The sequence below is a fragment of the Pyrus communis genome, chromosome 5 (genome assembly GCF_041283825.1).
Source record: "Pyrus communis isolate YQ-2024b chromosome 5, ASM4128382v1, whole genome shotgun sequence".
NCBI classification, from domain to species: domain Eukaryota; kingdom Viridiplantae; phylum Streptophyta; class Magnoliopsida; order Rosales; family Rosaceae; genus Pyrus; species Pyrus communis.
The window spans coordinates 13,497,055-13,514,347 of record NC_142569.1 but is presented as its reverse complement, the minus strand read 5'-3'; the positions used below and the strand labels follow the sequence as shown (position 1 = coordinate 13,514,347).

The window sequence follows — 17,293 nt, the reverse complement described above, 5'->3', positions numbered from 1 at the left end:
GTAGTAAAGTTATTAGATTTTTGAGTTCAAAATTTGATGTCATTGTTTAGGTATTTTGGTGTAAATGGCAGAATTCAATCAAACAGGTCTAAAAGTGATATGATACGCGAAAAAAGATGGATCAGATATATCTAGTTCGGTGGCTCTTAATTAAAATAAACAATACCATAGTTCACCAATGTGTCATAGATGCACTGTGTGTGCAAGATTAGGGATGTGTGTAGACGTACTTACGCTACCAAAAAATCTAAGCAGAATTGATTACTGACTTTAAGAACTAAAATTAGATACAACTTTTCAAAAATAAATCAAGACCATGGGCACAGTTTGTCAATGAAATGATTTTAGGTTCATACGTTTACAGGTAGGAGATGGTAGATATTTGTATTGCATATCTTAGTAGAATAAGTGGATATCAAGGAGAATTAGATTTATTCAATTTCAATAAAAAAAAAAATGAATTAATGCAGGAACAACATTTGTGTACATTGAGAATGAAATTAACTTACTAACCCCTACTGTGAATTTCACACCCATGCTCAAAACAGATTTTGTAACCAATATCCCAAAAAGGGGCAAAAGGAAAGAAAAGAAACCTTTGTATGGTATACTGCAGCGTTATCTGTGTAACCGAATTCAACCCAGCAACCTCCTTGTACAGTTGGAAATCTGTAACAGATTTTATGGCTGCAGAAGAAAATATATCCTGCAGCATTAATGAAGACTCAAGTATTTTTCCCGAGTGAATACACATGAAAAGTATCAAAGAGAGAAGAAGAAATTATCAAAATAAGAACTACACCTGTATCCCATAATTTGGGCAGACATATTTTGCTACCGAGGCAAAATTCTCAATAACCCAAGCATCAGCCTATCAGATTAAGAAATATTCATAAGGGAAAACGTAAGCTTAAACATGATTTCATATGTATGAACTCACTTTTTAAGATTAATTATTCATCCTATTACCAAATAGTTATTGGAAATGGTTTGAGTTATAAAACCTGACTCTTATCAAATAGCTGGGATTAAATCTCAAGAAAATTCATTCCCAGAAATCATTTCTACGCAAGAGTTGTTTCCATGCTTTTTCACCTGGGTTTTCATTTCGAGCTCAATTTTTAAAGTAAAAATTTATACCACCCGCATCTACAATGCTGAAAACTGAGAAGGTAGGCGCACATCTTAATCAAAGTGAAAAATGATGTCTAAGGATTACATATTTCAGCTAATGATACAACAACCTCTGAAATCCGTGTTGCAAACTTGGCTATTCAAAAGCCTCTGAATTCATAGCCTAAATCAGCATCGCACTACCAAATCACGTTATTAAATCGGAATAGAAACATTGAAAAACATATGAACTGATGCCCAACTTTCATTAATCCAACATTAGTAGCTGCCTAATTCAACATTAAGAGTTGATAAGAGAGTATATAAATCCCAAATCATAAACGCCCCAAATTAAACAAAGACGCCAAATATGGAACCCAGAGAACTCATCAGGAAGCCCTGGCTTTCGTGGGTAAGAAATTCTTCAAATCAAAGCAAAAAACCTAAAGATGGTTACCTGAATTCAATAAAAATTAAAATATAATTACCCTTAAGCATGCTTTTTTTTCCAGGAATCATAAAAACTTGAAAATATCCCAAACAGTTTCTTACACCTCACTTATTCAACAGAGCTTGAATTTCTAAAGGGAAAACTTGAAATCATATATGTAAGAGTTGTGTTCCCTCCGGCAGATATAACTGAGAAAGACAAAGCTTTCCAAAATCCCAATAACTTTACATATTATCAATTTCCCAACAAAATACATAGGTTCCAGCACTAACAACATAAAAACTTTTAAAATTGCAATCTAAACTAATGTTTTCTCTCTTCCTCTCCCTGTTCGTATTCCCTCTATCACATAAAAGGCATAAACACAAAGCTTTCTAAAATTCCAACGACTCCTCTCATTTCTTCCTAAAAAATACAAATCCATTTTAATCTAACAATTATCAGTGCATCCCCAAACTGAAAAAAAAGCAGAAGGACAGAAAACGTACCCAAAATATAACAGCAACGTCCCCAAAGTGTTACAACCCATCTGTAAGTTACTATATTTTATTTTCTGAAAATTGTGAAATGTCCAAAATACTTCTAGAGGAGAAAGTGTTGACTTTTGTTGACCATTAAACTCATGACACGTATGTCTTAGTACATGTTCGTGGTAATCATCGATATGAGCGCACGAGTGCAAGTGGAGAGGAAATTAGAGCTAGAATGAAGATTTTACGAAACACAAATGTTAAGGGCATTCTTGTAATTCTAAATTTGAAGAGTAAAACTAATAATAATATAAAATTCTATATATACTAAAGCTCAGCGGATTGGCACTGTTCATTAACAGTGCCCACCCGGTTTTGTCCCTCGCCTGCTGAGCAATTTTTTGTCCTTTTCTGGAATTGTGCAGTGAGTTGGCCACTTTGTCCTTTCCGCTTTCTGGTGCCGTTCTCCATCATCTGCGGTTCTTTGCTTTTAAAAATCCAAACAATATTTTTATAATTTTTTTCCTTTTTGGCGCCACAAACTATGGGGCTGGATTTAACTCCTGACAACTATAATCATTTGTTTTGTCCTGCAGTCTATTTGTTTATCATTTTTTTGTCCAAAAACCAATGTGTTTATCCACGGGGTAAAACAATTGGTGATTGTTTTGTTTATTATATATATATAATTGTTTTTCTCAAGAACTCCCCCACCGACTGTTGCAGCTCTCTCTGAAAGTGGGTTTTCTTTTTTATGCATGTTATTATTTTATTTCTCTCTCACTGTTTCTTTTCCATTTGAGAAAGAGGCAAGAGGAAAAGGGGGATGCCATTGCCATTGCCATTGTCTGGTGGTAGCAACGAAGACCCATTCCTCGAAAAAAGGATAATAAATGCAAAGTGGCAGAGAAATATACATGTGTGTATATACTAATACTCAACAAGATAAAATTACTGTTCATTAACAGTAAGCGGACGAAAGTGCCCTCCAATTCATTTGTTATCTGCCCATTTTTTCCTTTTTTTTAACAGTAAAAATACGACTTTGCCTTTCATCTCCACCTGTCGATCACTCCTCAGCTTCTGTCATTTTCAATGGCATAAATGCCCTCTGTTTCTTCTCCATTATGCCGTTTGTCCACGCGTCGCTCATCGCTCCACATCGACTACTTCTCGACCTTTCTTCTCTACTTTTCCCTCCGTTCCACTTTTCTCTCTCACAATTCCCTGCTTCTGTCGCTCTTGAACCTCGATTCCTTTCGCTCTCCAAGGCTACCTTCTCTCCCTCTTCCACCGTGCGATCTTTGTCTCACAAATTACCAACCGCACTTTCTTGCTAAAAAACCTTCACTGCTTTCTCTGTTGCTAGAGGTTGCTTTCTCTTCTGCTCCCGCAGGGCCTTCAGTTCTCACTTAGATTCCAGAGTAGAAGCCCAGAAAGCTAATATGGCAAAGCGAGAGCTTTCCAGCACTCTCAGGAACTTAAAAGGTGAAAAGAAACGATAAAATTGCAATTTTTTTGGTTTTTTATTTATTTTTAGTGTTAATTTCTGATAAAATTATTATTTTTGATAAACCCTTTTAGAATCTGATCTAGGTTTTGCTTAAATTCATCTTGGTGTTGTTTAATTTTGAGTTATATAATTTTCTGGTGGACCTTTAATTGTATTTACAGATTAATACAACGTAATTGGGTTATTTTTTTAATTAATGTAGTTTATGGTTTTATCATCGTACATCATTAGTTCACTACTGTCTTTGTTTTCTTCTGCAGCATGGAGAGCTGTACAAGGCACTTTCTGCAATTTATTGCAAAATAATGTCAGTTATCCCTTCTTTGGATACAACTCAAACTGGGAGCAAGTCTGGTATCCAAGCTTTACGTTCGTTGCATGTAGCACATGAAAAGTCTAAGAATGTAGTAAGCTTTATTTGGCGGGTATTCCCTCAATAGTTAAGGAAACAATTATTTTCCCGTTTCTGCTTTGAAGAAATAGAATTCTCTTTAGATGTTTAAATTTGTTTCATTCATGATGAGGTTGTGTATAAATTGCATTTGCATTTGTAACTCAGTTTTTGACTCGAACATTGTTTATAAAGATTGCAGGTGCATAATCTTTCATATAATTTTCAATCCCGCAACAACGCGCGGGTGCAAATTCTAGTCTTAACTAAAGTAAAGCAAAGGGGGAAAAAAGGAGGCATCTGGAAGGGGGAGGAAGAGAGAAGCTAAAAAGGGGGGAGATGGCGTTGGCCAATGGATTTTTTTTTTTTGGGGGGGGGGGGGGGGGGTGTGGAGGGGAGATGAATCAGAAAAGGGGGGAGAGAGCGGAAAAAAGAAAAGGGGGACAAGGATAGAAACTATGAATCTTTGAGAGAAGTCGAAGGAAATATAGAAGACACCAGGAGAAGGAAAGAGAAAATAAGGAATTAAAATGTTTACTAGAAATTGAGAGAAAAGGTGTACAACATGCGTTTGAACCATAACAGAAATGTGATTGCTTTTGCCGACTGCAGCATAGGTAACCACTCCCATCTCTCTTTATTCCTTCCATAGCTGCTTTGTACCAATCTTTCGTATTATTTTCAATTTTATACTTTGGGTGTTGTAATCAAATATCTGGTTCTGGGGTTTGGATTAAAAGGTCAAGTCTTGTTAATTGTTGAATATAATTGAAATTGAAGTTATAAACATGAATTCTGAAATGTGTGGAAGCATTCTGAAAATGTAAATTGGATTATAAGAGTATAGGTTCTAAATTGCAGGAAATTTATTGATTCTTCACAAAAACTACATTTCAAGTAGCCTATTTTGGCTCTTAATTTCTATGTCTTTATGGATTCCTTTTGAGCCAATATTATGTGGTTTAAAACTAGACATGTCCATGATCAATACCCATCTGATTTCACTTAATTCCATTGAGTATTGATATGTCAAAGTCATATTCAAACTTGAGTCCCGAAGCTGCCAGACAGCAGCAAATACTGGGTTTCCACTTTGGGGACTCTATTTTGTAACTTGCATAACTTTCAACTTAGAATCCCGTTTTCTACAAATCTTTTATGCTTTTGAAGTACACAAAACAAGCTTCGAAACCCATGTAAGTTTGCATCCGGTATAGGTATGAGTGTTCAAAATTAGGTTAATCTTGGTTGACTTAAACTGCTTTTCTACAGCTTTTGTGGAGAAGAGGTTGCTGCTTTGCAATGTTCTTTCTTCTCTAAATTTTAATTCTAATTTACTTATCGATATTGAGTTTATTAAATCACTTTATATGGTTATGTATTGGGTTTCAAAGAACCATTTTCTGATACAATTATAATCTCAGTGACTTAATGTATTGGTGCACTTATGCCTATTGAAACACATAATCACTTACAGTCCAGAATTATTTCCATTCAAACGTATTGGCAGTGATGAAGCTATTCAACCAAAATGGCATTTGAATTGGGGACTGTTAAATTAGTATTCCAAGTACTTTGACTAGGATTAAAGTTCATCTCATGCATTTAGTAATGTCTTATATTGTGAAAATGGATTTGGCCAAGTTGGTGGATCCTTGTATTAGTAACTGAGAGCAACGCTTAGGAATCCATGTAGAGGAAATACAATAGACATTTTCGGAGTTTGATTATACTAAACTTCGTGGAATGTTATCTTATTATTTATCTCATTGGTTGATTACTTGTGTACATAATTGGATCGCATGAATGGCAATCGAATTAAGGCTTTTGTTGGATGTCCATTGGTGTGATTATGGCTTGCTTTGATATGAGATAGAATTCTTATCAGACTTCGCAATAACGCGAGATATGTTAGGGAACTACGAATGGCTAGATCTCGTCTTAGGGTACGTAGACAGTCTAACACAGAGGTTAGATGCAGCCATATGATAAAAGAAAAATTACTACAATTGACACAATGATTCGGGTGAAAGGGTATGTGATGACGTCACGTGTGGATCCTAGACCTATCTTAGGATCGGGGTGTGACAAGAAGTAATTATGAATTACCACTTATGTAATGCCAATTTGGAACTGATGACAAAATTATAGCAACCAAATCTAAACTTGTCTTCAGGTGGTTGGAACAATAGGGTCTAATTACTATATTAAATCACATAAAAAATTAAGAAATAATTTATGCAATTATATATCAAAGTAATGCATGCACATGATTAACCAATGTTAAACAAACATGACATAATAGATTAGAAAAACCTAGAAATACAATCAAGACAAGTGTTGAACACTCTGTCCTTAAGATAAGTTTACGCCCCACCACGGTGTTCACGGTTGGTTAACGCTTGTTACTCGGGATACAACGACCACCTCCTTGTAATAGTAGCACTCCAAATCATAAGGCTCGAATGAATCATGATTGTCTTGAAAACACTCTCATATAGACTCAATGATACTATCTAATTTTTCATGCACTATATGTATGAATATGAATATTGATTTTATGATTATAGGAGGTTTCCCTATTATAGATTTGAGATATTTTTTTGAAAAACATGTGACCATTTATCAAGAGTTAGAAGTTATTATTCATTATGTTAAACGTATATTTCCAACAAAATACACAACTTCTAATTTCTATTTAATTTAATATAATAATATTAAAAGTTCCAACAATGCTCTTAGAAATGGGGCGCCTATTGAGCTTACTATGAATGGCCCAAAGAATAGGATATTACTCTCTAAGTACCAACCATAGACACTTGAGCCCATTTTTAACCGAAAGGGGTAAATATAATCCTGTAAAATTTTTTTTTTAAACAAACAGCATCAAACCATACTCATATACCATCTTCAATCAACCGAAGGCGCTAAACATAGTCCCTCAATAATTTATTAGTTTTATGTTTATACTTTAAATTTATAGTTAATTTAATTAAACTACTTTTGGATATTTTCAAATCTAACAATTTAGTTTCAAATCAATTATTGCAATTAAATAGTTGGATCTCAAAAAAGGTTAAGAAGAAAACCACATTTGGCTAGCCTGATGCCCCTTTGGAGATGAATTTTTGAGCAAATTAGACTATTTTCTAGCTTTTAACCTTCGACATGACCTAACATTATCTGTCCCATGGCCCTTATTGTTCAACTTTTCTCCCACTGCCATTGATCGATCCACATAGCTCATCGTCATGAAGTCATCAGTGTTCGTTCTCAATATTTATTCAACAATGAGGACATTATAACCGGCAACCCCTCCTAGTCGTGGGCAGTGTAGCTGCTCTTATTGTGGTCTTCATCCTCATCTGATATAGGGCTTACTCGCCTTTTCCGGAACCATTGGAAGCAAGTGTCGAGTCAGTTACCGTTTCCCGACTCAGCGCGGCTGGGCCCGAGTGTACCGTCAAATGGGAGCTGAAGCTCATAGTCACAAACCCCAACAACAAGCACAACTTCGATTTCTACATTGGAGATTATCTACAGACCACGCTCTTCGTGTACGATTGCTGGCTTTATGGTGACTACCAAGTCATTACATCCTCCCTTGCTTTTAACCAGCAAGACCAACCAGACGGCCACCTTAAGTTTCAAAATGCAAACTGATCATGCCTACTTAGGTGAAGAGCTCATCGAGGATATCTCCAGAAGGATAATCCAAGTCCATCTGAATGTGATGGCTTGATATCGGCTCATGCCCACCACTTCGAAGCTTAAGGGATTTTGTGTGGTGTGGCTATCCTGCCCTGGCATGGGGCTGTGCTAGTTCGATTCTACCCGTAGCACGGAAATCGTTCGACTCTTTATTAAATGTGTTGGTACATGTAGTTGCTTGCAATAGACAGACTGATGTTATGTAATTGGAGATAAATTGATTCTACTTAATTCCAAATTAATGAAGTGATGTCTTTACTTATCGGATTTGATTGCGCATTACATACATTGCTGTTGGGAAATTCAGGGTTTGGGCTCATTAAACTAACTACTTAATTTAATGATTTTATCTCATTAAACCGATTACGTAATCAGTTTAATGAGATAAAACCATTAAATTAGGTAATCAGTTTAATGAGCCCAAACCCTGCATTTCCCAACAACAATGTATGTAATGCGCAATCAAATTCGATAAGAAAAGACATCACTGGATTAATTTGGAATTAAGTAGAATCAATTTATCTCCAATTACATAACACCAATCTGTCTACTGCAAGCAATTACATTTACCAACACATTTAAAAAAGAGTTAAACGATTTCCATACTACGGGTAGAATTGAACTCTCACAACCCCATATTGGGGCAGGAGTGCTGCAACACATGGAATCCCTCAAGCTTCGAAGTCGTGGGCATAAGTTGAAATCGAGCCATCACATTCAGGTGGACTTGGATTATCCCTCTAGCGATTTCCTCAATGAGTTCTTCACCGAAATAGGCATTATCAATTTGCATTTTGAAACTCAAGGTGCATGTCTGGTTGGTCTCGCTGGTTAAAAGCAAGGGAGGAGGCAATGACTTGGTAGTCACCATAAAGTTGCCGCCAAGCTAGCAATCGTACAAGAAGAGCGTGACCTGCAGATGATCTCCAATGTAAAGATCGAAGCCGTGCTTGCTGTTGGAGTTTGTGACTACGAGCTTTAGCTCCCATTTGACGGTACACTCGGGCTCGACCGCTCTGAGTCGGGAAACAGTAACTGACTCGACACTTACTTCCAATGGTTCCGAAAAAGGCAAGTAAGCCATATATCAAACGAGGATGAAAACCACAATACTCACAATAAAAGTAGCTACACTGCTCACGACTAGGACGGGCTGCTGGCTATAATCTATCCTCATTGTTGAATAAATATTGAGAACGAACACTGATGGCTATAATCTGTCATTTTTGTAATATGATGTTTTCTTTACTTACATTGGTTTTTTTGTATTAGATTAGTCACCGATGAAGTTTGAACCCGCACCTTTATACAAAGGCTCAACTCATTTTCACCACTGTGGTAAAGGGCTACTTGCCTCTACTTACATTGGTTGAAAAGTTTATAATTCTCGTGAATGCATATGAGATGTGATTTGTTTTTCTGTTGTAAAGAATTAACTTCTTTTCTGAGAAAATTAGTTATATTTTGTACAACCCTCTGCAAACCTCATGAAGAGTTGCGACCCTTCATGAAAAGGTGATATCCAAACAAAGAAGAAAACGGTTTCTATATGGAAAGTAACATTCCTTGCCTGGAAAGACCAAGCCGTGCACAATGCTTAGTTTTCTGCATGCAAATATTGATACTTTCATTTCATGGAAGCAAATGGTAGAGTCATCACTGGAGACACTCGGTTTGTTTAGCATCTATTGGTGAAAGATGGCTTGATATATATATATGTGTGTGTGTGTGTGTGTGTGTGTTTCAGAAATTACAATGTGTGGTTTTCCTATTTCTAAGTATGATGAAATAGTATATAATGGCATTAAACAAATAAAAAAATAATTTGCTTCTGAAAAGAGATAAAGATTATCTTTTACAATGGTAAATTTTAAGATATTGAAAGGTTAGAGATCTTCTGGCAAATACCTTAAGGGTGGGGGAGTTTACCAAAGGGTTAGTAAACTACTTCCGGATATATATGTTTGGTGGACTTAAACGTAAGAAAACAACTACTCGCAAACAAAATCAATTTTCATGCATGGATGAAATTTGTGATGGCCATACATTAAAGAGATAGTCAACCTAGTACATCTAATTATTAAGATTTGACTAGAGAGTAAGTTGTATCATCGAGGGAAATGAGTTAAAAGCCCGTAATTAGAGTAGTCATAGTGGAAACCCAACCTAGTTGAGTTAAAAGCCTTTGCAGGTTTTGGAACTCTTGTACTAGAGATAGTTTAAGCTGTATTTATCAAAGCCATGTAAAAATATGAATTTTAAAGCTGCCTTCACCTTCACGTGAAAAGCAGCAAAAACTTGCTAATTTCTTGATAATTTTTGTTTGGGTGAAAGGGAAGCTAGAAAGCGTTTTCTGTTTTTCCTTCTTCTGTAATGGGCAGCTGCAGAAGGAGAAGGCAGCACAAGGGGAAGACTTGTACCGTTGTTTTGTCTTTCTCTAATAATAAAACACAAAGGTATCCATGATAATTTAGTTGGTAGACTTTTTGTTCATAAGCCAAATACACACACACACACACACACATATATATACATACAAAAGGCATTTCAAAAGTTTTAAGGAGCCAAAAATGACACATGTGAACTACAACTAATTGATCGAGACGATGTATCTTTATTCTCTTGCACTCAAGTTCGAACTTGTCCTAGTTGCTAATTAAAGTAGTTTATCATATCTATATATTTATCAAAAATGGTAATGCTAGAGAGACAAAAGTTACAAATTAAATGATATGCCACCAATACGAATGACTGTGATCTTAAAACCCAACGTGGAAACTCAGGGACTTTTCTATAATGCACCAGAGTTTTCTAATCCATTATGTCATTTTTATTTATTATTGGTTAGTCATGTGCATGCATTACTTTGATATATAATTGCATGAATTATTGTTTGTTTTTATGTGTTATTTGATATAACAATTAGACCCTAGTTTTTCCAACATTTTATTTCCCTCTTCTTTTCTTCTTTTCTTCTTGTCGAATTTCTCCACACATCATAGTGAGTGACATATATACCCTTAAAGTTGCACTATAATTATAAGCAACCAACCTTTCTTTTGTGTGGTCAATGAAGGTCCATGCATGGAGGACACGAAAGGACCGCCGGTTCATACGAACGTGGAAAAACATCAGTTGTTTTTCATTTTTGCAGGGAGGAGTTTGGCCTTGGATGGTTATAGTATAGGGAAAGGGATCCTCTCCAGATTCCTTCCACCCAATCCTCATCATCAAACAATCCAGACCTTTGAAATTTAATCCAATAGCTAAAATTATTATAACTTTTAGAGTGAACTCCTGTTTGTAGCCATTGGATCAAATTTCATGAAACCGGATTGTTTGATGAGTAGGATTAGGTGGGAGGGATCCGGAGGATCCCTTTCCATAGTATGGGTACTAAGGTAGTGTAGCTTAAAATTTGTCTTGTTATAATTATGTCCAGACTCAATAGACAACCTCCTCTCCTCAGTATCTGGCATATTAAGCCCTCTCCGTCTTTCTCCCCCTCTCTCTATTGACGAATGCACTCACCAGATCTAAGGCCACCACCTTCTCCGACTCCTCAGGGACAAAGGCAAAGCCTTTCTCTCCGTTTAGCTCTAAGTTGCTTGCTTTACCTTTAAAACACGTATTCATTTATCTGTTTTTTTTTTTTTTTCAAGGTTTTACTTTCACACACGGCAGCCACCACCATCTATGATTCCGTCTTCCACTCCTCAGGTACATAGTAAATGTGTTTTTTGTTCATCGTTTGATTCTTTATGTTTGGACCCAATGATTTATATTATCAACACAAAATCATGTAATGGTTTACTCAAACTTCTTTTCTGGGTCCTCGGCATCTTCGGCCTTTATATATATATATATATATATGGATGAGTTTGATTGAATATTTTCTCAATTTATTTATGGGTGTGTAAGTTAGAGACTCGGAACAAAAGTTCATTCCCAAATCCAAAAACTCTTTATTTAAAAAAAAAATTATTAGTACATGTTTTTTTCGTTTGTTATGTTTTAATTAAATATATAAAAGTGAGAGGCAGAAGACAGTCCGTAGGCTTGTAATTTTAAGTTAAATATATAAAGTGCAAGGTGGTGTGTAGGCAAAAAATGTTTTTGTTTCTCAGCCACACGCATCCACGACACCCTGTAGGCGGTGGAGGCCGACCTAGGGAGGAAAAGAAACAACCCATTTTTCTTTTTGATCATTCTCTATTGTATCTACTTGCTAGGTATTTCATGGATAACCAAGGACACGGTAATCCGACAGCCGATGTCACAGTCGAACGATGGTAGATGGGCTCGGTGCGTGATGTCGTACTGTTTCTTGCATTCACATTTGGGCTGATTGCTCACTTTAATAAGGCTGAGGGTGCTATTAAGAAGGGATACTAGGATTGCATAGTGTCTATATTTTATTGTTGTAACTTAAAAACAGAGACTATGTTCACAATACGGGTACCTCGAAGTGGTTCACAGTATTAGTCACAATGGTTCTGGCAAATCCAAGTATGTGTATCATCGATACAATCATAGGTAAGCTCATATCTTAGATTGTTTCCAAGAGCAGATTTTATAGAGGCCTAGGCAGCATCAGATCGGTTCGGCAACATTTTTTATGTTTTTCCTGGTGGTAATCATAGGGCTTGCAGTAATACGCCCATGGGAGGCGAAGCAGACGACTTCGGATAACAACAATACAAAAAATATGAATTATGCAGAGGTATATTACTTTAACGTTATATCGTTGATGACAATAGGGTACAACGATTTTGCGTTCAAGTCTACCGGTGAACAGCTTTTCGCTTCGATTTATCTGATAATTGGACCACTGCTGGTCGTCTGATATTTGGACTTCGTAGTTGGCTCTTTTCTCCAACAGTGGATAGGGTAATTAAATTTACTTTATTTTCGTATACCTTATGTTATGTTTGACTCTTTGAAGTAAAGTTTATAATTTTTCTTGATATGCAGACCAAATTTAGAACAACAATTATATGATGCCAGGGCAGCTATAGCAATTGATCAAGCTCTTCCCTGGCGTCGTATAACTGATGTTCTAAGTTTGGTCTGCATGTCAAGAAAAATTATAAACTTTACTTCAAAAAGTCACAAAAACATAAGGTATATGTACATAAAGTAAATTTAATTACCCTGTCCACTATCCAAGAAAAGAGCCAACTAGGAAGTCCAAATATCTGACTACCAGCATTGGTCCAATTAGCAGATGAAACGAAGTAAAAAGTTGTCCACTGGTAGACTTGAACACAAAATTGCTATACCCAACCGTCATCAACGATATAACGTTAAAGAAATATACGTCTGCATAATTCATATTTTTTGTATTCTTGGTATCCACAATTGTCTGCTTCGCCTCTAATAGGCGTGTTACTGCAGGCCCTATGATTATCACGAGGAGAAACATACAAAATGTTGCCGAACTGATTTGATGATGCGTAGGCCTCTAATAAAATCTACTCTTGGAAACAATCCAAGATATGAGCTTACTTATTATTTTATCGATTGTACACATACTTGGATTTGCCAGAACCACTATGACTAATACTATGAACCACTTCGATGTACCCGTGTTGGGAACGTAGTCTTCATATCTTACAGTTGTTATAGTAACAACCATAAAATACAGAGCCTCTACGAAACCCTTGAATCCCTTCTTAAACACTACCCTCAGCCTGATTAAGGTGAACACTCGTCCCAAATATGAATGCAAGAACCAATACCATAGCACACACCGCGCCCATACACCACATTTCAGTTGTGGCATCTGCTGCCAAATTACCGCATCCTTAGTTATCCATGAAAAACCTAGTAAGACATAACGATACAACAGAATGATCAAAAACCAAAAGAAAAAAGGGTTGTTTCTTTTCCTCCAAAGGTCAGCCTCTACCGGAGTGTGGTGGATGCATGTGGAGGTGTGGCTGAGAAACAAAAGCATTTTTCGCCTACACACTGCCTTCTGCCTTTCACTTTTACATGTTTGTTATTTTTTTGTTATCAAACTAGCAATTACTAGTCTCGTATGGAAGTTGATTTCTGTAGGTTGAATTGGAAATGTTGGCATTGCAATGCTGCGGTTTGTAGTTCTTTTGTTGAATGAGTAGGTTTCAATTATCTCGAATGGGAGTTGTGTGTGACTGAATTGGAAATGTTGCATTGCAATCCTGTTTGTTGTTCTTTTGTTGAATGACTAGTTTTTATTTATTTTTATTTGTTTATTTCCATTCGACTTTTCTCCAGAAAATAAGTCGATCAGATTCAGGAACTAAACGACAGCTCTTTCTGGAACTAAAAGTGATCTAATTGAGAATGATGTCCAACTCTTTCTGTGGGTTGTTTTGGAAGTGTTGGCATTGCAATGCTGCGGTTTGTTGTTCTTTTGTTGAATGAGTAGGTTTTACTAGTCTTGTATGGGAGTTGCTTCGTGTGACTTGAATTGGAAATGTTGCTTTGCTATCCTGGTTGTTGTTCTTTTGTCAAATGACTACTTTTGTCAATCAAGGGACCATCTGCGTCCAAGGATTAGGAACAACTTGTGTCTTTACATTGTTACTAGTGTTGTCCTAGCCAGGAAGCACTGTTAATAGACTATTGAATAGTTGATCATGTTCATACTATTGCATCTGACTTTCAGTCATACGGATAGGAGATACTGTGTTTAACCTATATTTTTATACACAAAGCACAAATGCTTTCGGTGAACTTCTTGGATTCAAGATAGAACTCGTTAACAGTAAGCACTCCTACGTCTCACTGCAAAGCTTATAAAACTCACCATCCTAACCATCCATTAAGCAAAGCCAAAGATTGACTGAAAAACCCATAAAGAAAGAACACAAGAAACAATAAACACATTTATCATTTACCTCAAGAATTGAAGACAGAGTCGGAGATGGTGGTTGCTACCGTTTGTGAAGCTAAAATCTTTAAAAAAAAAAGGTAAATGAGTCTTTGTACCTGGGAAGTCGAAGAAGGTGGCCGCAGGTGCGCCTGTCAAAGAAAATGAGCAATTTTGTTTAGTGGCTAAGAATTCAGTAGTTTTATGTTGTTCAGTGGATAAAAATTCAACGGTTATCATTTCTAAACAAAAATGATTTAAAAAAAAATTCATTGAGTAGAACAAGTTTTATATTGACTTTAACTCATTTTATATTGGTGTGACGAGTTTTAAATTACTTTTCAACTCATAATACAGAAAGAAAAGTTACATTAAATCTATCAACTTCAGAACCCTGTCTATGTATAAGTATAACTCGAAAGCCCTGGGGACCCAAAACCCAGAAAACAAGTTAAGACTAATAGCAACCCATAAATCATTGGGTTCAAACCAACTTTGATTTTCATAGATCATTGTGGAAAGTAAATAACTTTGAATAAACCATTACATAATTTTGTTTATCTTGAAGTAGTGCATATGGTAAACCCAAAGTCATCCAAACCTCATAAAACTCATCATCCCAACCATCCATTAAGCAAAGCAATAGATTGACAAAAAAAACCCCATAAAGTAAAGAAAACGATGAACGAGAAACAATTAAGCATATTTATCATGGACGTGGCCACCGTTTGTGAAGGTAAAACCTTGAAAAAATAAAAAAAGGGTAAATGAGTATGAGTATGGATCTCGTAGCTTACTTAAAAAAATAGGGCAGGAAATGTAAAAGTTTGAATTAATTTGTTATAAAAGAAAATGTTACTAGATCAAATATACTCCAAAGTCGATTCCGTTTGCATCTACGTATTCGTAAAAATAAGTATCATTCAAGAATAGTAAAATAAAACTGAAAAGGTGAAAAGAAAATTGAGGTCTACATGGCATCTTAAGGGCATTTTGAAAATTTTACTACTACAAAAAATAAAATACGATAAATCTCGTAACAAGATGTCACAAATATTGTTCTTCACAAAATTATAGCTAAAAAATAATGTACCCTCAAATTCAAATAATATTTTGAAAATATAATAAATACTTAAAAATCAATAATAGAGTAGTATTGTTCTTCACTAAATTATAGCAAAAAAATAATGTATCCACATAATTATTAACATATTTTTAAAAATAACTATTAATATATTTTAAAACATAAAATAAATACATATAAATTTAGAAAAATTAAAAATAGGTACAAAGAAAATAAAAAATATAGGTACAAATACAAATAAAAGTTTAAAAAATATGAGCATAAAAAGAAATTAATATATGAGTAAAACTTAAAACTAAAATAAAATTGGTATAAATTAAAAAAGAATTGCAAATTAAAAATGAGTAAAAATGAAAATATATGATTAAAATTTGAGAATTGTTATTAGTATTTCAAAAATTTTATTTGACACTTCAAACTTTTTATAATTAAAAATAAAAATACATTTGTAAGGAATGTATATTAAAATTTTTGAAGTGTTAATAACAATTCCTTAAAAATTTAACAATAAATATAAATATACCCTATGTAATATTTCTAACAATATATATTTAGAAATAAAAAAATATTTTAATAATTAAAGACGTTTATTAAAACTTAAAGACCTTTATAAAAAAAATTGAAAAAAAAAGAGATTTTAATCATAGCAAAAAAATGGATGAGCATCTAACCTCTCTATATATATATATATAACGCTGAAATGGCCGTAGACGCCGACTACCCAAAACCCAGAAAACAAGTTTTTTTTTTTTTTTTTTGTTTTTTTGAATGAAACTATAACGTTAATAAGTTAAATGTTAGATTAACCACCAACGGAGTTCAAATCCACGTCGCTATACAATGACAAAACACTTTCCCACTACTATAGTGAAGGGTCACTTGCACCCAGAAAACAAGTTTGAGTAAACCATTACAGTATTTTGTGTTGATATTATAAATCATTGGACCCAAACATAACTCGAAAAAAAGAAAAGAAAAAAAAATAAAAAGCATCCAAATCTGTGTTCGTAATATTATTCATTAAGGAAAGTAAACAAGTTTGAGAAAACCATTAAATAATTTTGTTCATTTTGAAGTAGTGCATCCATATTGCAAACTCAAAATCACTCAAAGCTTATAAAACCGGCCATCCAAACCATCCATTAAGCAAGCGAAAGATTGACTTAAAAAAACCAATCAAGCAAACAAACGATGAACGAGAAACAATAAACAGATTTACTATGTACCTGAGGAGTCGAAGACGGAATCGGAGATGGTGGTGGCTGCCGTTTGTGAAAGTAAAACCTTGAAACAAAAAAGATAAATGTGTACGTGTTTTAAAGTTAAGCAAACAACTTTGAGCTAAAAAACGGGGAGAAGGCTTTTGCCTTTGTATGGCTTAAGGTGAAGTGAGTGCGTTCGTCGATAGAGAGAGAAGAGAGAGCTTAATATGTGAGATACTGAGGAGAGGAGGTTGCCTATTGAGTCTGGACAAAATTATAACAAGACAAATTTTAAGCTACACTACCTAGCTAGAACCGACACTATAATGAAAAAAAACTGATGCTTTTCCATAATTATAAACAGATGGAAAGTTATGGCTTGTCAGGATTGGTTGAAAATCTTATCGAAAATCTATCTACAAATTAGTATTTTCGGATAATGACACGTGGAGTGACAAGATTGGTTGAAAATCTTATCGAAATCTTGGTTAAAAGATTG

At 35.0% G+C, this 17,293-nt stretch overlaps 1 long non-coding RNA gene across 1 annotated transcript; it reads left to right on the top strand.

Annotated features, from left to right (window-relative positions):
• The first annotated feature begins 4,343 nt into the window (after positions 1 to 4,343).
• Positions 4,344 to 14,290, top strand: LOC148696814 (uncharacterized). The gene is made up of 3 exons (XR_015962749.1): positions 4,344 to 4,555; positions 11,312 to 11,369; positions 13,911 to 14,290. It is a non-coding gene; the product is annotated as an uncharacterized LOC148696814 (long non-coding RNA).
• Positions 14,291 to 17,293: the final 3,003 nt, after the last annotated feature.